At 47.3% G+C, this 24,531-nt stretch overlaps 1 protein-coding gene and 2 long non-coding RNA genes across 11 annotated transcripts in view; 2 read left to right on the top strand and 1 right to left on the bottom strand.

The window, feature by feature from the left end:
• The window catches only part of LRCH1 (leucine rich repeats and calponin homology domain containing 1), a 217,471-nt gene that overhangs the window by 188,183 nt on the left and 4,757 nt on the right, over positions 1–24,531 (bottom strand). The gene's annotated exons all lie outside the window — the stretch shown is intronic.
• On the top strand, positions 2,407–7,484 carry LOC146398580 (uncharacterized). Its single transcript, XR_014819494.1, has 2 exons — positions 2,407–5,510; positions 6,433–7,484. It is a non-coding gene; the product is annotated as an uncharacterized LOC146398580 (long non-coding RNA).
• On the top strand, positions 10,321–13,655 carry LOC146398581 (uncharacterized). The gene is made up of 2 exons (XR_014819495.1): positions 10,321–12,544; positions 13,609–13,655. It is a non-coding gene; the product is annotated as an uncharacterized LOC146398581 (long non-coding RNA).

Here is a 24,531-nt window from a genome sequence, read left to right on the forward strand (position 1 = left end):
AATGCAAAAAAAAAAAAAAAAAAAAAAAGACAAGAGTGGTGGTGGTTTTCCCATGGGTGCAAAAACCTGGCAATAAGGATCCTCTGAATTGCAAAATGCACTCTGATTTTTAAAACTGTCAGGGTCCCATGGAATAAGCAGCTTCGAGCTCTACCCTTCCATTTCTGCAAAGAATTTTAAAAGTTCTTTTGGAGTACATAAAGTGATGGCAACCGATTGATTATGGAGAGAAGGGAAAATAGAAAGAACAAGAGTATATGGGCTTGGCGTTCCCACTATGGCGTGACTATATATCATCAGGAGCCCTGGGATCCACGCTGGATCCCCGGCCCCGCACAGTGGGTTAAGGGTCCAGCACTGCCGCAGCTGCGCTGTAGGCTGCACCGGCAGCTCAGATCTGATCCCTGGCCTGGGAACTCCGTGCTCCATGAAAAGCAGCACGTGGGCTTCAACAGCTGGAATACTAATGCAGGGGTGGGAGCAGGGCTGGGGGGACTCACTGAAAGCTCCCAGCCCACCTTCGAGTTGTGATTTTTCGCTCCCCCCTCTGTTCGGTCCAATATGACGGTTAAGGGCATAAACTAAGAGTCCAACTGCTGAGGTTTAATCCCTGAAAACGGCTACTTGGCAACTGAAAAATCACTTCCCTTCGTGCTGCAGGTCCCTCATATCTCACACAAGGGTGATAATGATGAAATAAAGGCACCTTGAGTGTTTAGAACCACGCCTCGCACGCGCATTCGTTCCAGGGAAGCTGGCGAGTTTCACCTCCCGTCCTCTCTCAATCCCCTCCTCCCAATCCTTCCTGCCCCGTCTCCTCTCCTCCAGCCCCCAGCTCCCTGCTGCGGCTCTTGTTAAAGTGGCTTTGTCTTCACTTCTTCCCACTCTTTCCTCAGATGCCTCAAAGGCACAGTCAACACATATTCCTTGCAGCCCACAAAGGTTTGGGTGGCGGGGGTGGGAGGCGGCCCCGGGAGTAAGAGACAGGAAACAAAGGCTCTCCAGCTGTTTGGGGGTCACTGAGGCAATGAAAGAATGAGGAGACCAACAAACGATGCAAACACAATCCCACCTGCTGGGTTCCAAAAGTCGGCAGGGAGTGGACTCGCGAACCCACTTTCTGGTACAACAGTGCTGTGGGGCTGTTTTCCCTTATTTGATTAAGCCAAGTGAGGCTACTGGTGATGCATCTCTTAACACAAGGACAAGTTCCAGCTACACACTGCGATACCGAAGTGGCATGAAAGTACTACTGCTGCTAAGAATAACAGTAATAGCACTAGAAGCCTAGAGTCAGCCCTTGTACATAAATTCCATTTCCTAGAGCTTCATTAGAACTGATCCAGCACTGAAAATTATACAATTTTTTTCTTTTTTTCTTTTTTTTTTTTAAGGGCTGCATCTGTAGCATATGGAGGTTCCCAGGCTAGGGGTTGAATCGGAGCTGCAGCTGCCAGCCTAAGCCACAGCCATTGCAACACTGGAACGGAGCCACGTCTGTGACCTACACCACAGCTCACGGCATCGCCGGATCCTTAACCCACTGAGAGAGGCCAGGGATCAAACCCTCATCTTCATGGATCTTAGTCGGGTTTGTTACTACTGAGCCATGAAAGGAACTCCCTAGGATTTTTTTTTTAACCAATTCCCCTTGTGTTCTGCTCCTCTTTGGTGAAAAGAACTTTGTTCCAAAAGCTCTGTCGCTTCTGTTATCACAGCAACATATTTAAGCTTTTCCAACTGGGTCCGCTGCATACAGGTGACAGTAGGTTTTGCCACCCTATCAGCACTAAGTAATCCACATTATAGGATCAATAATAGCAAAAGCGGAAGGGACTTGCCTTCTGGTCTCACAAGTACGTCTCACAACCTCTGCTTCAAAATGTGAACATGTGATTTAGCAGTCTTACAGATTTGTATCAGATCAAAAAGTCCCCAATTTCAATGTTAGTGTTTCTGTTCCCCCCTGGAACAGAAAGCAGCGGGCACTAACTCTAATCACTGGCATTACAAGAAAACACAGGTTCCTTTTTTCTTAGCAGGTTTGCTATTGTTGTTGCAACTGCAGGGTAGGATGTAACTTACAAATTACCATTTGGGTTATTTCATATCCTCAATCTAAAGACACAGGATTCCCAGAAGGCAGTAATAAGAGAAAGGCCCTATAAGACAGAGGAAAAAAGGGGAGTTCCTGTTGTGACTCAGTGGTAAGTAACCCGACAGTATCCATGAGGTTGCGGGTTTGATCCCTGGCCTCGCTGAGGGGGTTAAGGATCCAGCGTTGCCGTGAGCTGTGGTGTAGGTCACAGACACGGCTTGGATCCCACATTGCTGTGGTTGTGGCGTACGTAGGCCGGCAGCTGAGGCTCCAATTTGACCCCTAGCCTGGGAACTTCCATAGGTCAAAGGTGTGGCCCTAAAAAGCAAAAGGAAAAAAAAAAAAGAAAAAGAAAACAAAGAGTAATGGAACTGTGGCTCTTTTTATTATTTTAGAATTTTAGATACAGTCTATAGTCAACTTACAATGTGATGACAAGTGATATTAGTTTTAAAATTCCTTCACTGAAAATAGTTCTATAAAGCTTTTCCAGACCTAGCAGACAATCAAATAACAACGTCTGAGTTACATGGGACTAAATTTTTGAAAAATCGGAGGTAGTGGCGGTGGGGGGGAGGGGGCGCTGAGGAACAAATGCTATAAAAAGGCCTTGAGCGAACAAATGTTCGTGCCAAAACACGCCAGGAGCTGCCCCAGCCCATCCCACTTGCGAGAGAGGCCTCGCTCCTTCTTGAAGCCGCTTTTGTCCTGTTTTGCCGAGATATAGACTGGGAGTCCCTTCAAATTACCCTGAAGCCCCAACAAGATTAAGTGTCACAATGCTGATTGTCCTGAGATCATGCACCTCAAGCTCCCTCGTTTTAAGTCGCCAGAGGGTGAACATCTGGACAGCTGTTTCTGAAACCAGGTTTTTTTTAACCGGCGATTATTCCCTTGTTCACATTGCTTAAGTACATAAGGGACAAAGAAGCAGGCAGCTGCCTTTGGATGAGTCTACGGAAAAATTAACCCTGAAACGTATGAAGGCGATAAAATGGTAATTTAGGGGAGTTCCCGTCCTGGTGCAGCGGAAACGAATCGAGCTAGGAACCATGAGGTTGCGGGTTCGATCCCTGGCCTCGCTCAGGGGGTTAAGAATCCAGTGTTGCCGTGAGCTGTGGTGTAGGTCGAAGATGCAGCTCGGATCTGGCGTTGCTGTGGCTGCAGTGCAGACCAGCAGCTGTAGCTCTGATTGAACCCCTAGCCTGGGAACCTCCATAGGCTGTGGGTGTGGCCCTAGAAAAGACAAAAGACAAAAAGCAAAGAAAAGAAAAGGTAACTGAGGGAAGAAAATAAGATGATTTGCGTCGTTGTGTTCACAGAGGTGTTACTACCTCTTTATCGTTTACATCATCAGAGTGACAGTGAAAAGTCCCAGAAAAGAAGCTGACTCTACTCTCTACTGAACTCGGCCAAAAAAGGCTCAATTTAAGGAAAAAATAATACTCTCTTTCCCGCCAGCAGCAAGTGGGCATATGTGGAAAAACCATTACCCAGCAAGGAAAAATAACCGTGGGCAAAAACACACAAGGAGGAGCTCCCGCTATGGCACAACAGGATTGGCGGCATCGCGACAGCATCAGAGCGCAGGTTCAATCCCCAGCCCGGCACAGTGGATTAAAGGATCTGGCATTGCAGCAGCTGTAGCATAGGTCACAAATGCAGCTTGGATCTAGTCCCTGACCCAGGAACTCCAGATGTCACGGGGGAGCCAAAAAAGATAAAACAAACAAACAAAAAACACCAAGACACAGGGCATATCAATCCATTTGAGATCAACAGCTTGTTCCATGGAGTTCTAAGAAGCCACATGGACAGGCAGGCCACTGTGCATGGTGATTATTACTTCTCTGATGAGTTAAAGAACAGAACATTGATGCTGGCTGGCAGTCAGAGCTACAGTTAAACTGTGTTCTGCAGGTTCCCATCAGGTGGCACGCAGGCTGCAAACTCTGCCCATAATTAGATGCTGCTGGTGAGCATATGACGACTCTCCTGCTCGGCTGAGTCCACCGGACCAAGCTTTCAAAAGAACAGTCCTTGGGAATATTCTGTTGTTATTCCAGGACCTATTCGCAAATTCTTGAAAATGCAGTCCGTTGCCTGCACAAGGCAAGTCTTTCACCTTTCACACCACGGGGCAAACTGTCTCAACTTTCACCGGCATTAGGGTTTTTTTTCCTGCAGAGTTGAGAGGCTGCAGTGTGGCTCCATCAGTTAAAACCATTAATAAGAGCAAGAGAATGCCCACCCCTCCCCCGCAAGGAGCTCCCCGAGAGAGTGTCTCCTTGTTCCTTTGGACAGGAGGACCAACCCCTGTGCTTCCAGCTCCCGGGGTATTAGTGTCTGACTGCACAATCCAGATGTTCCTACCTCCGACCCAGCAGCTGCCAATTCGGCACTGGCTCGCAGGGACCGGCCATCAAGCTCCTTCAGTTCTCAAAGGCATCCGAGGGTCCGGTGTATCAATTTGGGAGGGAAAAAGAAAACTGAAAAACAAGGTTAGGCTGTCTAGGCTACTCTAAAGAAGAATAACATGGTACTTCCGGCTGAAGGGCTGGTTCTTCCCATCCAGAAAAGCACTCAGAATGTATCCGATGGTTAATCAGATGACACAAAGGCTCTTTTAACTGTTTGGACATTTCCAGGCTCCAGCTTCCCTATTTTCCTCCGAATTCTAATGAGATCCTCCAGCTGCTATTAATGTGTCATCTCCTAGCTTCTGCGAGGCACTAAAAGCAGCCGTGTTTACACAAGGTGGCACCCAGGCCTGGGAACTGTCAGGAAGCAGGGCTATTGTCTGCCTGCCCTGGAAGCTTCCAAGGCTGGGCCGAGGGGTATTTATGTCATGGAGGCTTTTATACCATGTGGGCACCACACGGCACACATCCTTCTCTGCTCTTGCAAATTAAACACAGACAGCCATGGTTCAATTTGATTTTTTTTTTATAGCCAATCACAGCCAGGAGATTTGAAATGAAGGCTTCCTTTCCACGCCAAATGCACCCCCCCTGCCTTATTCCAAGGGGATACAGCATGTGCATATGGTTAAAAGGGATGGAAGAGAGACTCACCCTGGGTTTTCGTTTCAGCCAAAGGCAGAGACTCCATCTCTGGAAACTAAGAGCAGAGTGGAAAGGGGTTCCCTTAAGCGGATGCCTCCGTGCTTCCGAATCCACAGTGGCTGTGCCCGGGAACAGACATGAGGCTCTTGGGCTCTGACCAACTATTAACCTCAGCAGCCTGGAGAGTGGGTAGAGCGCCGGGCACTGCCACATGAAAGCAGCCCAAGACAGGATTTCCTTCTTCTCCTTTTCCTTCCTTCCTTTCTTGCTGCTTCCTCTCTTCTGCTTATGCTTTTTTTTTTTTTTTTTTTTTGGTCTTTTTAGGGCTGCGCTCACGGCATATGGAGGTTCCCAGGCTAGGGGTCCGATCAGAGCTGTAGCCACCGGCCTACACCAGAGCCACAGCAATGCGGGATCCGAGCCGCGTCTGTGACCTATACCACAGCTCATGGCAACGCCAGATCCTTAACCCACTGAGCGAGGCCAGGGATCGAACCCGAAACCTCATGGTTCCTAGTCGGATTCGTTAACCACTGAGCCACGATGGGAACTCCATATGCTTTTACAGTTCCAGGAAGTAGCTCGCACTAGTGATAAACTGCTTTTGCCACTGCACTTTGCCGTGAGGAACTCAGGACCTTCTCACTCATTTTACAATTAGCTGCTGGCTGTGATGCCACCTCTCAGCATTCATTCATTTCATTCATTTATCCTTTGAACATTACTGAGCAATGTGGTAGATAGAACTTTAAGATGCTCCCCAAGTTATCTGCCCCCCCACCACCACCCGCTGGGATATGTCTGCCCTGTACCAGTCTCTCTGCTTGAATATGGGTGGGGTCCATGAATATGATAGATATTACCCCTAGGATGATGTTAATTCATAGAGCAAAGAGATTTTGCAAAAATAATTAAGGATCCCAACAGTTGACTTTGAGGTCATCAACCTGGAGGTGATGGGAGGGGTGGGCCTGATCTAATCAGGTAACATCTTTAAAACAGGGACTTGGACCCTTCTACTAAATTAAAAAAAAAAAAAAAAAAGGAGTTCCCGTCGTGGCGCAGTGGTTAACGAATCCGACTAGGAACCAGGAGGTTGCGGGTTCGGTCCCTGCCCTTGCTCAGTGGGTTAACGATCCAGCGTTGCCCTGAGCTGTGGTGTAGGTTGCAGACGCGGCTCGGATCCCGCGTTGCTGTGGCTCTGGCGTAGGCCGGTGGCTACAGCTCCGATTTGACCCCTAGCCTGGGAACCTCCATATGCCGAGGGAGCGGCCCAAGAAATAGCAACAACAACAAAAAAAGACAAAAGACAAAAAAAAAAAAAAAAAAAGCCACCATGAGTTCTCTGAGTTCTACAACCACAAGGAACTGGAGTCTGCCAATAACCTCATGAACCTGGAAGAGGAGTTCCAGCCTCAGATGAGGGCAGCCCCAGCCGACACCCTGATTACAGTCTTGTTGGACCCTGAGCAAAGGATCCATCAAAGGATGCCCTTTCTCCTGACCCAGGGAAACTGTGGGATAATAAATACATGTTATTTTAAGCCACTATGTTTTTTTGTGGCAATTTCTCATGAAGCAATAGAAAGCTAACACAAACATCAACGTGGACCTGGCACTGTGCTGGGTGGACCTGGCAATGTCGGGACAAAGAAACAGAGAAAAGGACACAGCAAGGTGTGTGTGTGTGTGTGTGTGTGTGTGTCCACAAACGATAAAGGGTAAATACAGACTTCCGTGGGATGAGGGAGGGAGCCTCTAATTCTGGCTGGGGAAGGTTGAGAACATCTCAAGGCAGGCAGTCTGGTTCCCCAACTTGTCAAAGCTTGAAAACTCAGAGCTCTAATCACCAACAGTCTTGGGACCGTGTTGCAAGAGGCGTCCTGGGTCTAGAAACGTGCAGAGAATCAGCATAAAGAATGCAATTCTTTCTGTGGAGCTCGGCACCAACCAACAACTTCAGGTTATCAGAAGGGCACTGAAATTGTTCCACTAGGGAATTCGAACAAGTTTTTACACTGACAACCTGAACCCTTCAGGGAAAGGGAAAAAATGTTCTCCTTTAGGGCCAACATAAAGGAAGCATTATTACTAAAACATGCTGCCTTGCAAGAGAAATCGCTAAAAGTGCCTGGCAGCTTCTCATTTCTGCAGTTTAGGGAGAAGTTACATGAATACAAGGTCCAGGGCAAAGGTCTAATCCAAATGGCTGTGCCCTGGGGCTCCCACTTTTTTTTTTTTTTTCCTTTTCTTTCTAGGGCTGCACCCGTGGCATATGGAAATTCCCAGGCTAGGGGTCGAATCGGAAGTGTAGCCACTAGCCTACACCACAGTCACCACAGCGCCAGATCCAAGCCGCATCTGCAACCTACACACACCACAGCTCACAGCAACGCCACATCCCTGACACACTGAGCAGGGCCAAGGATCGAACCCACATCCTCTTGGTTACTAGTTGGATTCGTTTCCCCTGCACCACCATGGGAACTCCGGGGCTCCCACTTTCTTGGCTATCATCAGCACGTGCTTCCGGAATGCTGACTAGTTCCAGTGTTAGAACTCGGGAAGTAAAGCCACTGCCAGAAATAGAAATGCATTCCCAAGGTAGATACTGGTTCCTTTTGAATGAGGTACCATTTCGCATCACCCCTGCCAGGGTTTTCTTCCCTCAGCTTCTGCTAATCACCTTCATTCCCTGTCTCCCCAACAGACCTTAGGATGTCACCAGAGGCCTGAGCTCAAGGGCTCGGCCAAGAAGTTCCTGCAGGCATTTCAAGAAAAATTTAAACAGAGATAAGGAACATCTCAACACCTAAACACAAATTTATCTCCATATAAACGGGGCGATGATTTCTGTACCTTTCCATCTAAATACCACCAATCATTTAATTCAGCCTAAATGGACGCCTGCGCACACAGCAATCTCCCACTGATTTCAAGGAACTGGGCAGGGTTCGAGAACCTCTGCTAATATTTAATCAACACAAGCAGCTGAAAAACACCCGCCTGTGCTAAAGCTCTGAAAATCCCTTTCTGACCACGTTTACAAGTAGGACAGAGACCACTCTGTCCCCTTGCTCCCAACACAAGTGCACAACTTTCGATTTTACAGATTTAGGCTGGAGAGCAAGGTCCCCTTCAACTTGGAGACAAAACCCTTTGTGTAGATGAATGAAAAGCCCTCCCCAGCACAGCTTCTTCATTTATTAGACAACCACACACACACACACACACACACGTCTCCTGGCTGTGCCATGCTAAGCCGGACAATAGGCAACCTTCACCAGGAGTCCAGGGTGCAGAGCTGAGCCTCAACTTCCAGCCTATAAAATGACTGATCTGCCGCAGGAAATGCAGTCCTTCAAGCTGATGATAGTGGTGAGAAGCAGCAGCTCCAGGCCAGCCCTTCTAGCAATTCTCTGCTGCCCAAGGTCTGAGTCATTCCCAAGGGAGGACAGGAATGAAAGAAAGAGTCCACCCTAGCGAGGACTCTGTCTAACAAAAGAAGGTGGTTCTTGTCCATTGGGCATATTTTGGTTTGATTTTTTTTCTTTTTTGTCATCTCACTCTCCATTGGCCAAAAGAACCTGTAATTCCAACATTCAGGAGTGTATTTGTAAATATTTAAGGTAAACCTCCTCCAAAGCCTAAGACTAGGCAGTTTTCATTATTACTGCATCCGGAAAGAATTTTGCTGGCTGAATTTATCCAAACAGACAAGGAGGAGATGAAGAAAACCCAATAAATATTCTATATACCAAAATAGAAAAGAAAAAGAAAAAAAAAAAAAACCTAATTCCAAACCACCAAGAGTAAACAAGGGTTTCATAATGAGTTTTAAGTTACATGGGTTTACTTTTTAAAATCTTGTAAATCATTAAAGTTTGTTTGCCTTCCTTTTAAAAACTTTAGAACACACGGATATTAAATAGTTTATATGTTTGAAGAGAGGGAATAATTGGGTAGAAATGCTTTAAAAGCAGGGGGAGGAACCCACAAAGAACTAAGGCTTTAAATGGACGACGGGGAAAAAGATGTCCTGTTGACGAGTCACCTGTGCAATGTAGGAGCTCCCGTCGTGGCTCTGCAAAAACTAATCTGACTAGCATCCATGAGGACGCAGGTTCGATCCCTGACCTTGTTCAGTGGGTTAAGGATCCGGTGTTGCCATGAGCTGTGGTACAATCTGAAGATACGGCTCAGATCTGGCGTTGCTGTGGCTGTGGTGTAGGCCAAGAGCTACAGTTCTGATTCGACCCGTAGCCTGGAAACCTCCATATGCCACAAGTGTGGCCCTAAAAAGCAAAAAAAAAAAAAGAAAGAAAAAAGGGTACAATGTAGCCTGAAAATGCCACTGCCACTTCCTCCTCAACCAGAACAGTCCCAACTGGTTCTTTGCCTGCACGTCCCGGGTTGCCATTTGTCATTATACATCTGTAGTTTCCTTCCACTGGACTAACTGGCAGCCCGGTGAAGGCAGGCACCACGCTGGGTTCACTAGGGTAAATGAAGCATCCAGCCTGGAGCCTGCTGTGCATTCATTCATTCAGGTCTTGAGCTCAAATATTTACTAAGCTTCTACCAGGGGTCCTGGGAACTAGGGCTACTAGTTACAAGAGAAAAGGAAAAACAAGGTCTCAGCATTTGATGATGGAGACAGAAAATGACAACAAAGAGGCAGACCAATAAATAGGAAACACGTAATAGCTAATGATTACTGTTTCTCGCTGTTCTATGCACCTGACCCATTTGACTCCCTCTTCTATTTACAAGCAAGAAACTGGAGCACAGAGGGATTCTGTAACCTGCCTGAGGTCACTAGGCCAGGAGGTGGAAGAGCAGGAACCCCAACCTTGTCAGTGAGGTTCTAGCCTCTGTGCACGTTGCTGCCCTTATCACATGGGGAGATAAGCAGGGGAAGAACCAGCCCGGCAACAGTCCGCAGAGTGGATAACAGATACTTGCTGCATCCATGAATGAAGGAATGAATAACAGCACTTGTTATAAAGTAATAAAAGCATGAGGTCTGAATGCAGAGATTAAAAAGCCTTTTACTACCTGAAGTCACCCATGTCCCCTGGCACTGCCTTCTCACTCTGCCTCCTGCATTGCACCCCCCACCAGTTGGCAAGAAGTTTTTTTTTTGTTTTGGTTTGGTTTTTTTTTTTTTTTTTTTTTTTTTTTTTGTCTTTTTAGGGCCACACCCGCGGCATAGGGAAGTTCCCTGGCTAGGAGTCCAATCAGATCTGCAGCTGCCAGTCGCAGCCACAGCCACACCGGATCCAAGCTGTGTCTGCGATCTACACCACAGTTCATGGAAATCCTGAATCCTTAACCCCCGAGTGGGGCCAGGAATTGAACCCATGTCATCTTGGATACTCATCGGGCTCTTTATGGCTGAGCCACACTAGGAACTCCCCAAGTTGGCATGATTTTATTGAGCTATTTTTTCTTTTGTCACTGTAATGAAAATAATGCTCAGAAATATTTTCTCTAAACTGTATCCCTGACCATTCAGCATTATCACCCTAAGGTATTCACATCGCTGAATAGAACTGGCCTTTACAGCACTCTGCTCTCCAGCTACCATCTCTCTCTCTCTCTCTCACTTGCTCGCTCTCTTTCTCTTTCCCTCCCATTCTATGTTTACCAAGAGCTAAGACACCACGCCATATCGTACACTGGGTCCCAAATTTAAGTCATGCAGCGTAAAGAAATGTTGCAGGGAGTCCCCAGAGCACTCAACTAAGATGATAAATGTATCTGGTCAGAGGCCCAAACCTCAGGGGAGCTGCAGCTGCCTAGGCAGCCAAGAGGAGCCAAAGTCCTCCCCTCAGCAAGCTGCAGGCTGAGTGGGTACCACTGCCACCCTGTGTGCAACCAGGAGTCCCCAGGCCCTGTGCAGGGTGGGGGGGGGTACAAGGAGGACGAGGAGGGCTGACAGAAGGGAACAGGGTGACAGTTGTATCAGCCAAGGGACATGTTCCCAGACTAGTGACAGAGACAGATGCAGATCCCGGCTGGGGTGGGGATGGCAGGCAGGGAGCAGATCACTCGGGTCTAAAAATAGCCCCCCTCTGGGGCCAGCACAGTTCCAAAAAGCAGCTACTACCAATGGCTCACACACACACTCGCAAGAGTGCACGCCAAGCGCCATGTACTTAGCATTTGTTATTTTAATCATCACAGCAACCCCAGGAGATAAGTTTTCCTACTTTCACTTTAGAGACAAAACATCCGAGCTCCGAGAGATGAAGCAATCTCTCTCCAGGTCACTCAACGAGCAACCGAAGGAACAGGGATCTGACCTTGATCCACCGGCCTCCAAGTCCATCACCTCAACAGCCACAGTCGTCTTAAACCTCATGGATGGTCAGAGTTCCTAAGACAAGGAAGCCAGGGACAAAGGCACGGGAGGTGCGCCCCGCGGGGTTTCACTGCAGGAGAGCCCGCCCGGCACCCACGGGTCGAAGGAGCCGGGAGCCGGCCTGGGAGTCGATGGCCCTACCGGCTCGGAGAAAACCCAGCGCACACAGCCGGCGTGTCTCCAGTTCCCCGGAGCACGAAGGGCCAAGGGTGGAAGGCAGAGCTGGTGGCCATCACTCAAGAGTCTACACTCGCGTCTCTTCTGGCTCTCGCGCACACACACATCTGTGAATATCCACCAACTGTTTCCGTGCAGGCAGCACACGACGGGGAAACACTCCGCTGACAGAACAGGTTCCGAGACCCAGGAGCTGCATTTGAGGCAGACCCGTCACCGCTTCAGGCCGGTGACCTGCACGAAGAGCTACAAGCAGTACAGGCTAAACGGGGAGTCAGGGCGCATGTGTTTTGATCAACAAAATTCTAATGTATTGTTAACATATTTTTAGAACATAAGAGTTCCTTTTTTGTTTAGTTTTCTTTCTTTTTTTTTGGCCATGCCCTGGGTCATGTGCAAGTTCCTGGCCCAGGGGTCCAACCCACACCGCAGCATGACCCAAGGGAGCCATTACCAGATCCTTAACCCACTGCGCCATCAGGGAACTCCAAGGGTTTTTTTCTTGTTTATTTGTTTGTTTTTCTTTTCAGGGCCACACCTGTGGCATGTAAAGGTTCCCAGGCTAGGGGTCAAATAAGAGCTACCTACAGCTGCTGGTCTACACCACAGCCAGATCCCAGCTGCACCTGCGACCTCTAACACCACAGCTCAGAGCAACACCAGATCCTTAAACCACTGACTGAGGCCAGGGATCAAACCTGCATCTTCGTGGATACTAGTTAACCCACTGAGCCACAACAGGAATTCCCAAGTATTTGTTTGTTTGGTTGGTTGGTTGGTTGGTTTTTGGGAGGTTGTCTTTGTGTCTTTTGAGGGCCTCACCCACGGCATATGGAGGTTCCCAGACTAGGGGTCTAATCAGAGCTGTAACCGCCGGCCTATACCACAGCCAAAGCAACGCCAGATCTGAGCCATGTCTTCGACCTACACCACAGCTCATGGCAACACTGGATCCTTAACCCACTGACTGAGGCCAGGGTTCGAAGCCACAACCTCACGGTTCCTAGTCAGATTCACTTCCCATGCGCCACGTCGGGAACTCCCCAAGTATTTTTTTTTTAATAGTTAATTAGTTTTAATAGTTAATAGTTAATTAGTTTTAATAGTTAACAGTTAATTAGTTAATAGTTTAATTAGTTTAATTTAATAGTTAATCAGAGAAAGACACACATATAATATGACTTATATGTGGAATCTAAAAAAAAAAAAAAAAAAGATACAAATAAACGTAATTGCAGAATGGAAACAGACTCACGGACTTTGAAAGCAAACTTATGGTTACCAAAGGGGACAGGTGGTGAGGGAGAGAGGGACAGACTGGGGGCTTGGGGTGGCCTATGTACACTGAGGTATATGGAATGTCTGGCCAACGTGGACCTAAAGCACAGCACAGGAAACTCTACCAATATTCTGTGACAATCTACATGGTAAAAGGATCCGAAAAAGAATGGATGTAAATCAACTACACTTCAATAAAACTTTAACAGAGGGAAAAATTTTTAAATAGTTAATTACTTTGAAGGGTGAGCTCTAGGGTGAATTTCAATGGTCTGCAAGCGGACCAGTGAAAGGGCCTGAGGGAGGTAATCAACCATCAGCTTTTAATTCTGTACCCGAAAAGGGCTGTTGGAAGTAGGGGAGTCGCTGACCGGAAAAAGCTAACAAAGCAACCTCAAGGAGTTCCCATCGTGGCTCAGTGGTTAACGAATCTGACTAGGAACCATGAGGTTGCGGGTTCGGTCCCTGCCCTTGCTCAGTGGGTTAAGGATCCCGAGTTGCCGTGAGCTGTGGTGTAGACCACAGACATGGTTCGGATCCCACGTGGCTGTGTCCCTGGTGTAGGCCTGGAGCTACATCTCCGATTCAACCCCTAGCCTGGGAACCTCCATATGCCACAGGAGCGGCCCTAGAAAAGGCAAAAAGACCAAAAAAAAAGCAACTTCAAAATCAGAAGAGAAATACTACGTCACCCCCTCCCGTCCTTTCATTTTGGATATTCCTGCTCTGCCAGAGTAAAATTCAGGAAGGTATAAAGTCAGTCTCTCAAGATAAAAATTCTACGGTTCCCAGAGTTCCCACTGTGGCTCAGAGGGTTAAGAACCTACAGTAATCTCCATAAGGATGCAGGTTCAATCCCTGGCCTCGCTCAGTGGGTCAAGGACCCGGCATTGCCACAAGCTGCAGCGTGGGTCACAGCTGCCTCTCTGATTTGGCCCCATCCCGGGAATTTCCCTATGCCACAGGTATGGCCACAAAAAGAAAAGAAACAAAATGTATGGCTCCACCTGCCATTCAAGAATCTATTCTCCCTCATCTTTGTTCTTAGGCTTTCGCTTCCCTAAATTGAACATTCTCTTTCTCTGTGAGTTCGACTCTTCCCCTCTGGACTGTTCCGCCCATGCTCATGCTTCTAACAGAATAAAAGGAAACTTGGCTTTTTTTTTTAATTGACCTATAACTAATGGGAACGTTTCACTAACACCCAGCACTATGAATAAAGCAGAAAAGAAGCAGACTCACAGATAAAAAGGACAAACCAGTGGTCACCACAGGGAGAGTGGCGAGGGCAACGGGCAGTACGGGGCAGGGGGGAGGGTTATAACAGGATGATATGAAATCATGTGTGTGACACTTTTTACAGTTGCAAAGCACGTTAGAATGAAAGAATATTACATTCGATTTTTTCTTAAGAAGGTGATGGGACTCATCCGACTCCAAATCCCAGGTGGTACTGAGAGCGGACAAACAAGGTGGCCTGGCTGACAGAAGAGAAGAGGGTTCCGAGACACTGAGACACACCCTGAGGGTTCAGGAACAGCGCACACCCCGAAACCGCGAAATGACTTTAGAAAGATCCAGGCAGCCTGAATGTGAACGCACTTAGCTGGGCTCCCCTGTCTGTCACTCACTCCCTGAGAGGCAGACAGGAAGGGCTCCACCAGGGCACATTACCTCCAAACTCCCTCGGTGCAAACTTCCTAGGGGGAGAGAGAGCAGGTCTTCATTAACCTTCTGATGGCAAGGACTCTGGGGTGGGGGTGGCGGTGGGGGAGCAGCAGCAGGTCTTCACAGCTGCCAACCGAACGCCATAAAACAGATCAGACTTTGACACCTGAGTGCTCATAAAGCTATGGCATGGCCCCCCTTAAAGTACTGCAGAGACACCAGAAAGCATTAACTGCAAACATCTGATCAAATCACAGCTAAGAGTTTATTACAAGGCTAGAGCCACTGGAAGGACAGGTACAGCTCAAGATTAAATTTGATTTATCCCGGCTTTCTAAAGACCAGAAAAAAACACATTAACTGCCTTAAATTGCACACAGAGACGGATCACCTTCACCCCCAAGGGAAGGGCACCTAAAGAGATCTATTTGCCTTCACTGCACGATCAGATTGCTTTGAATGAGATCAATTTGCATCAACGAAACACTGGGGTTCTCTAGCCATAAATGGTGCTGCCAGTTGAGCCAAAATGTGCTGTTGAGCTATTTCATTAGATTGTAAAAGCAATGCATTAATGCATTGAAGGATCGTCATTACAAAATAAAATGCATTTCTAGAAATTTACTTAAAAAAAGAACTTGGTGAATATAAGCACTTGTATTGCAGAAGGAATGTTCTAAACAGTAAGTTACTTGGTCACTCAACCAATGGCTATTCATTCATTTCTCAATGGAGGAAATAAAATCAAGTAAAACTTTAAACTGGCTGCTCAAGTTATGTAGCATAAAGTCTCACAAGATTCTAAACCAAAACTAAAAAAAAAAAACTGTGTATTTAATTTTTTTTTATTTTTTTTTTATTTTTATTTTTTTGCTTTTTAGGGCCACACTTGCTGCAAGTGGAAGTTCCCAGGCTAGGGGTGGAATCAGAGCTATAGCTGCTGGCCTACACCACAGCCACAGCAGTGCAGGATCCAAGCCTCATCTGTGACCTACATACACCAGAGCTCAGAGCAACGCCAGATCCTTAACCCACTGAGCGAGGCCAGGGATTGAACCCTCATCCTCTTGGATACTGGTGGGATTCTTAACCCACTGAGCCACAAGGAGAACTCCTTCAACCAGAGTTTTGATTCCAACTTTAGCTCTGCCTTTACGAGCACAAGGAAGTACTCAGGTGGCCTAACTGATGTCTCCTTCTTGGCTTCAAGGGCACGACCTACCTTGGCAGGTGGCTGTGAAGATCGAATGAGGAAATACCCTGAAGGACCCTGGACCCAGATCATATCCCCCACCCACTCCCTTATCAGTAACTTCAGGCTGACACTGAACCCATCACCAGGCTTTTGATGAAATTAACTTCCCGTTCAAGTTCAAAACAAATGCTGGAAGCCAGGAAAAATAGCAAAGAAGACCTGCGTTGACATCTATATATTTATTCTTTAACCTCTGCCTCTTTGTAGACAGGTCCTCACTCCTCAGAGAAGGATCTGCGATACATCTTCAGAGCAGCTGCCAAGAACATGAAAAGACTCACAAATTGTCTTTTGCCAAGAGCATCAAAGGATGATCAATTTATTTATTTTAATCTGGAAAGGCGTTTAAGTCCATAACTGGACTCTCCCAGAGGTCAGAGAGCTGTGAGCCAAACTCTCCTCTGGGGCCATGCTCCTCCTCCCTCCCCCCCCCCCGCCCCCCTTCCCTCCCCCTCCCTCCCCTTTCCGTCCTCTCCCTCCCCAAGCCAGAAACAGGCCTAGATCCCAGGAAGTGTGTGCCCCAGAATAAGTGCCCCATTCTCCCCTGGGAGAAGCCTGAACTCATTCTTCTCCATCAGCCTTGTCCCCTCAGGATTTCTTTGTCCTGGTAAAATCAAATCAAACCCTACAAACACGTTATATTGAGGAATGAATGGAAATCACATTAAAAAATAATAAAAAAAAATTTTAAAAACCTCAGAAGACAGAGTCCTGGCTCACCCACTTAAGTAAGGAACATAACCCAAAGAAAACCATTTTAGGAGTTCCCTGGTGGCTCAGCAGGCTAAGGATCTGGCAGTTGTCACTGCTGTGGCCCTGGTTTGATCCCTGGCCCAGGAACTTCTGCATACCACAGGCGCTGCCAAAAAAAAAATAATAATTCTAATAATAAAATAAAACATTTCACCCTTGTGTCTGGGTTTCCGTCCATGTAATTTAGCTCTGAATATTAAGAGCTGGAAGACTAAATACCACCTACCCTGCCACCTTCCAAAGACTGTCAAAAGAATACAAATATTGCTTCCACCGACTGAAAGCATGTATACTGAAGCTTTCCGGATATCAGGATCATTTTATCCATGCCACAATATTTCTAGGAATTTAGTTTTTTGGGCCTTAGAAAGTTGCCTTTTTTTCTTTTTTAAAATTTTATGACATCGACAGCATATGGACGTACCCAGGCCAGGGACTGAATCTGAGCCAAAGCTGCTGCCTACGCTGGATCCTTTAACCCACTGCTCCAGAGAGGGGCTCACACGAGCACCTCCGCAGCCACCAGAGCCACTGCAGTTGAATTCCTAACCCACTGCGCCACAGCGGGAGCTCCGAGTTGACCCTCTTTTCTAAAGATAATGGACTCTAATGAGAATAACAGCAAACATGGATGCATGCGTCGACCTGACACTCCCAGCCAGTCATTCACCTGCTCCTCGCAGTATCCGATGAGTACTACCCCTCATTTCATGAGGAGGAAATCAAGGCACAGGGAGGTTACATACCAGCCACGTCCTGGTGGAACCTGGACTGAGATCCAGCCACGTACATGTGCTCTTAGCCACTGTGTCAATGACAGGCAGACGATGCCCAATGATTTATTTTACGTAAGAAAACTATGATACATAACCCACAGGAATCCAGGAAGGCAGCCGACATCCATCCATCACTCCTGCTCAGCCAGACCCAGACTCCGTGCTGGGGGCCGTATCTCTTCGCATCACAATGACCCTGGGACTGGGGGGGGGGTGTTATTTTCACTGTTAACAAATTACAAACCTGAAGTTCAAGGAGCCTCTGTAATCTCCAAATTCTAGAATTAATAAATGGGAGAGATAATATGTCAAAAATACCACAATGAGGTAGAAACATGTTTAAATCCCTGCCTGTCTGCCAGGGAGAGCATCTTCCGGCCTGGAGGCCTTGGAGTCCCAGAGCCCAGCGCCCCCTTATGCCAATCCTTGCTCCCCATGCCAGGGGGGCAGGACACCCCATCTGCTGGACCCACTGACCAAGTGGCCTGGAACGGAGGGGAATGTTCTGAATGACCAAAGGAGACAAAGTCATCCGCAAGAAGGGGTCCTTCCCCAGGCTGCCCCTGCTCTCCAGAGTCAGAATCCCTTCTCGGAACGGAGGTTGCATTGTTTCCAAAGACACACCGTCCACACGCAGGCCCACCTCTGCGAGGGTTAAACTGAGGATCGGCGGAAAAACCAAACCACCACTTCCTACTTCATTTCCCCAGGAAAATGTATTCCAGGTTCCGAGGAAGCCCGGCTGTGACCGGCCGCGGCGGATCTCCAGTTGGCGAGTCTGGGTGTGACTGCCCGCCACACAGAGTCACCTCTGCGATCCAGTTCGCACGGAGCCAGTGCAAGTCCTCAAACCACACTCACTGCGATCCTGAACTAACACGTCCAATCTGTAACCACTCTTAGTTTTCTTTTCTTTTTTTTTTGTCTTTTTGCCTTTTCTAGGGCAGCACCCGCGGCATATGGAGGTGGTTCCCAGGCTAGGGGTCTAATCAGAGCTGTAACCACCGGTCTACACCACAGCCACAGCAACGCAGGATCTGAGCCACGTCTTCGACCCACACCACAGCTCACGGCAACGCCAGATCCTTAACCCACTGAGCGAGGCCGGGGATGGAACCTGCGTCCTCATGGATACTAGTCAGACTCATTTCCACTGAGCCAGAACGGGAACTCTTTAGTTTTCTGTCTTAGTCTTCCCAGCTTTGGGCCACATGAATTTTTTTCTTAGAGACCTTCCTCATGGCTGGTCCGGGTGGGGCCGGCCTGAGAAGGTTATGGAATGAGGGTCTTCCATGCACCCATCCTCCCGGCTCCACAGAAACAGCCCTCCGCTGGGAGGGGCCACCTCCCTGCTGTGTGACCTTGGTTAAATGGCTTAAGCTCTCTGAGCCTCAGTGTCCTCAGCTATTAAACGAGGGAGGGATGTGAATGGGTGCTTTCTAGAACTCTAAACTCCCTCTTTAACTACAGTCAATATTTGGTAATAACCTATCAGATAAGAAGAATCTGAAAAAGAATACGTATATACACACACATATATACGTATAACTGAATCACTTTTGCTGTACACCTGAAACTAACACAACATTGTAAATTAACTGTACTTCAATTAAAAAATAAAATAAAATAATGAACTCCCTCTTCAGGTTATGATAGTCAAGAAAGGCATTTCAGAGGCAGAGATCACTTTTGACCAGATACTGGTTGGGTAGAATCCAGCGAACAGCCGGAAGATTTAGGAGTTACTGCGCTCCTGCTGCAGTTAGAACAGAACACTTAGCATGAATTAAATGAAGTAATGAATATGTCACATATATTTAATACATATATTTACATACAAAGCACATGGAGCATGCCTGGCACAGAGAAAGCGCTTGATAAAGTCACGTATTGTTTTATAATCATTGTCCTCACCACACTACTGAGTACAGATCGTTCCCATTTTACAGCTGACATCAGTTTATAGGCAACTGATGTTCAGGGTTTGAGCCATCTGGTCAGAGTGGCCTAGTTTACAATCAGCAAAGCCAAGAGGTGGACCCAAGTCTCTGAGACGCAAGAGAGCTGACTTTTCATCTCTAAGGTACACAAGAGGAGAGAAAGTCCCTTTGGCTAAGGCTGCAAGGCTTTACCTGGAAATGACCCTTGTTAATGAGAATGCTATAACATGTGCAGTACTTTTAAATATGTTATTTCTTTAATCTTTGTGCACTTCTGCCAAGTATGGAGGTAGAACTATGTCTTTTTATTTTTGCTTTTAGGGCTGCACTCATGGCATGTAGAAGTTCCCAGGCTAGGGATCGAATCGGAGCTACAGCTGCCAGCCTACACCACAACCAGAGCAACTTGGGATCCAAGCCATGTCTGTGACCTACACCACAGCTCATGGCAATGCCAGATCCTTAACCCACCGAGCAAGGCCAGGGATGGAACCAGCATCCTCATGGATCCTAGTCGGGTTCGTTATCCACTGAGCCACGAAGAGAACTCCAATGTCTCTATTTTTTTTTTGCCTTTTCTAGGGCCACTCCCGCGGCCTATGGAGGTTCCCAGGCTAGGGGTTGAATCGGAGCTGTAGCCACCGGCCTACGCCAGAGCCACAGCAACGCGGGATCCGAGCCATGTCTGCGACCTACACCACAGCTCATGGCAATGCCAGATCCTTAACCCACTGAGCAAGGCCAGGGATCGAACCCGCAACCTCATGGTTCCTAGTCGGATTCCTTAACCACTGAGCCACGACGGGACCTCCAATGTCTCTATTTTTAATCACCCACAGCCCCTACACATGACAGGTACTCAAAGACTATTTACTTTTACTTTACTGTCAATTTCAAGCAATATTTAATACAATAAAATCTCCACCCATCCCCCTCAGAAGTCATGGTAACAGCCTCTGGATTTCAGAGGGCTTATCAAACACTTGCAAATGTAGAAGCAAGCAACCTTATCTTTGTTTTCACTGCTGTCAATAAAGAGTAACTCTAGGGACCCACCAACCACCAAAAAAGAAGATTCTCAACTTGAGAGAGATCAAGGGGGCCCAGACTAGCCAGAGTCACCCATTTTTAAGTATGACCGTGGCCCCTGCCTTTCACAGCAGCTTCATGGGCTCAGTAGCATTCATGGAGGGTCTACCTTGGGCTGAGGCGGGATCGGCATGAGCTGTGCTGGATCCTGGGATGGGGCAGGGAACAAGACAAGCCTGGTCCGGACCTGGTGGAAGCGCAGCCTTGCACAGGCAAAAAAGTCACTTCACCCAGGCCCAGGGAGGAGTTACAGTGACACCAGGGGTGAGCTCGTGCTGAGCTGAATCGTGGCCCCCTAAATTTGTGAACGGAAGCCCTATCCCCTAGTCCCCCAGAAAGTGATTTATCGGGAGATTAGGCCTTGAAAGTGGTAAGTAAGGTTAAATGAGCTATGGGAGTTCCCTGGTGGCTCAGCAGGTTAAGGACCTGGCATTGTGGCGAGGCCAGAGAAAAAAAGGTTCAGTGAGCTCTTACGGAGAGGCCCTAATTTAGCGTGACTGACGTCTTTATAAGAGGAGGAAATCTGGACCCACAGAGACACCAGCGATGTTCACACAGAGGAAAAGCCATGGGAACACACAGGGAGGGTGGCCAGGGGCCTGTCTACAAGACGCCTTGGGAGAAAAACCAGACCTGCCGGCACCTTGACTTTGGACTAGCAGCCTCTAGAACGGTTGAGAAAATAAATTTCTGTTGTTTAGGCCACCCAAACTGTGGTATTTTGGTATGGCAGACTGAACCCACTAATACAGTGAGAAGCGAAGAAAAAAAAAAAGCTGTATGAAAAAATAAGGTCAGGACCCAAAAAAAAGGCGGCCAATCAGCAAACCATGCACAGGTAGGGGGTGGCATCGTGGCAGATCTAAGACGATGGATTGAAAGTGTATGGACTGGAGTTCCCATCGTGGTTCAGTGGTTAGCGAACCCGACTAGCATCCATGAGGTTTCGGGTTTGATCCCTGGCGTGGCTCAGTGGGTTAAGGATCCCGCGTTGCCGTGAGCTGTGGTGTAGGTCGCAGAGGCGGCCTAGATTCTGAGTTGCTGTGGCTGTGGTGTAGGCTGGCAGCTATGGCTCCGATTGGACCCCTAGCCTGGGAACCTCCATAGGCCCTAAAGAGACAAAAAAGACCACACACACACACACACACACACACACACAAAGCATATGGACTAAGAGAGCTGTGAGTAGGAAGGAGGAAGCAGAAGAGTGCCCTGTGTTTATCTAGCACTTTCTGTGAGAGGCTTGGAGGGCACATATGACAATAAGGAAAAAGCCCTGCCTAGCCAGACTTCACAGGCCAGCAAAGGGGGAGAAAGCTTCAACACGGGGAAAGTACCAAAGAGGAAGGCAATAATTAACCCCAAAATGCCATAAAGAAATGATGCCAAAGTGCCCTAAGGCTGCTAATTACAAGGCTCAGCTCTGCAAGGAGGGGCTGGCAGGGAGGCTGGAACTGGAGGAGGCTCAGGACTGGCTGCAGGGGGACTGGGCTAAGGAGGTTCTCCCAGGGCAGGGAGGGGGCCCAAGGGAGAGAAATGACCTGGAAAAGCGAAAGGAAGGCCATCTAAAGAAGGCCGGGTCAGGCAGTCTGCTGGTGATGCTATCTTTGAACTTGTCCCTGTCGCCTGCAGAGATAAAGTGCGTCAAATCAGAGCCAAGCTGACGGAACCAGGTCAGATGCGTTGAGGCCAGGCGTAGCACTCTAAGGCACCAACATCAAAAAACAGGAGAGGACGTTAGAGAAATACAGTGGGTAGCGAATTTACAGCCTGCGCTGCGGGGGTCCGAGGTCAAAGGCAAGGCCACGGGAGAAGCCAGAGGATTGAGGAAACTAAGACGGGGCCTCTCAGCCCCTCTGGATTGAACAGTGAAGAGGAAATTCAAGGCTCACTGAGGGGGAGGGATCCGGGCTCTGTTTCAAGGCCCAGGGTCTCAAGCCCCCTCCAGCAAAGAGACTGAGGAACCACAGCAGAAGGAGGAAAGCAAGCATCACGGAAGAATCCAAAATGACACAAGGCTGGCCCTGGTGACTTCAAACATCCTGGGAGAGGTTCGGGTACCAGAAGCTGAGCTGGTTCCGTATCAACCTCGCACTACTACAGAAGCAATGCTTTCTCATCAAGCAACAAATAACTGAATTAATTTTAAAAATGCTTCTGTTCTGCACATCAAAACACTGTTCTTCTCTATTTTGGTTTGGTTTTCTTTTTTCCTTTTTGGCTGCCCCACGGCATATGGAGTTCGCAACGCCAGATCCTTAACCCACTGAGCCAGGCCAGGAATCGAAGCTGCGTCCCAGCGCTCCCAACACTTGGCAGATCCCGTTGCGCCACAGCAGGAACTCCCTTGTCTGGTTTTTTGGTCCCACCTCTACTCCTCCTTTATGGCCAGTGAAGGAGGATGTGCATGGGAGAATATTAATATACACAGAAATCTGACTATCAAGGCATTTCCCTCTTGCTGAGTAAAAGCAAGAAACGCCAAATTCTCACAGTTCCTCAACTTTCTTTTTGCGTAAACAATCTCACTTGATTTTTGAATTACTTTGTGGGAACAGATGGTTTCCAAATGTCTGACTTCTGACTACAGTATATGAAAGCAATACTACTGAACTCTGAAATTAAGATGAAGAAAACACAGACATACTTCAAGCTTGCGTCTGTCTTGGCAGGCCTGGTTTTCTTGAATGGAGGCTTACACGAAAGCCCGACCTTCTTATTTTTCTTCTTTCTCGCTTTTTTTCCCCTTTCTCGTTAAACAATTCACATGACACACACAAAAATGCATCTGAAACATCACAGCAACCGAAAATTCTGCTCCAAAAAATACTTACACACCACAAAAAAAGAGTAGCAAGAACAGAAGCCTCTAGACTTCCTATAACTTATACACAAATAAAGGCATCCGATATGTAAATATCTGGGTTTAGGGTCTTACATCCTTAAACTTGTGATGGACTCTAAAAGTACAGACTATACTTTTATCATTTGAAATAAACACAGCAATTAACACCAAATTACCTTTATTCCAACAAGTGACACAATCATTCCAAGAGTCCACAAATGGTGATCTTGGTGGCAGTACCAGAGCTAAGCCCAAGCCAGTTTCCCCAGATGTCTCTCTAAGGCAGACCTACGTCTAATTTTCCAAAAACCAAGCCAAATCTGGAAAGGAGCATCACAAACAGGTTTTTGTGAGGCGCAGACAAAAGTTCAAGTCATGTGGTCTGTCTGATGAACCCATGACCACCTTAAGCAGAGCGGAGCGTTTCTGCCATTTAAATTGCCAAGTCTGCGGAAAAGCACACTCAATACAGCACGTAGGGGGATATGACTTTGGGGAGCTATTAAGAAAAAAGTACAGGCTGCCCAGCCTAAACAAAGTAAGTCTCTATATCTGTACTTCTATCTGTAAAGACATAGGCAGCAATTGAAAATTCTAGTGCAAAAGAACTTTCATGCCACAAAAAAACTGTCGAAATAACAGATGCTGCTAGACTGCCTATAAATTATACAGAAATAAAAGCATCGGACACATAAATACAGTTGGGTTTTATTTTTTGGTTAAGCCACTCACATATCTACATACATAGAAATATATGCCTATAAATACAGGGGATAACTATCCTTACAGGAAATCAGTAGACCTATAGATACACCTATAGATAGAGAGACACAGGTAGATAGAAGGATAGATATGAAAAAAGGGGAAAAATAGACGAGTACAGACAAAAGGAGGAAATCACTTATGTTTAAATAAGTAGCGGTGAAGCTGTGTAACAGGATAGAAAAGGCCTTTGTTCACACCAGCAGGACAGCAAGAGCAAGAGGAAGCTGACCGCTGCCCAGATCAACAGCGACATGAATTTCAAAAGGTATCTCTACCCTTGAAATGCTCATACCAAAGAAGTGCTAAACCACAACATGAAAAATTTAAGTTTGCAACAGAGGTCAAAAAAAAAAAATTTCTTAGCCGATCAAACCAAAACAAAAAAACTTAGCCAATAATTGCAGTTAAAAAATGTAAATAGTGAGTTTGCCACATTTTTGCCTAATAATCCGCGT

The sequence above is a fragment of the Sus scrofa genome, chromosome 11 (genome assembly GCF_054392235.1).
Source record: "Sus scrofa isolate SSC_HxYL_T2T_F1_AM1 chromosome 11, Sscrofa_HxYL_maternal_Yorkshire_Landrace_v2.0, whole genome shotgun sequence".
NCBI lineage: Eukaryota > Metazoa > Chordata > Mammalia > Artiodactyla > Suidae > Sus > Sus scrofa.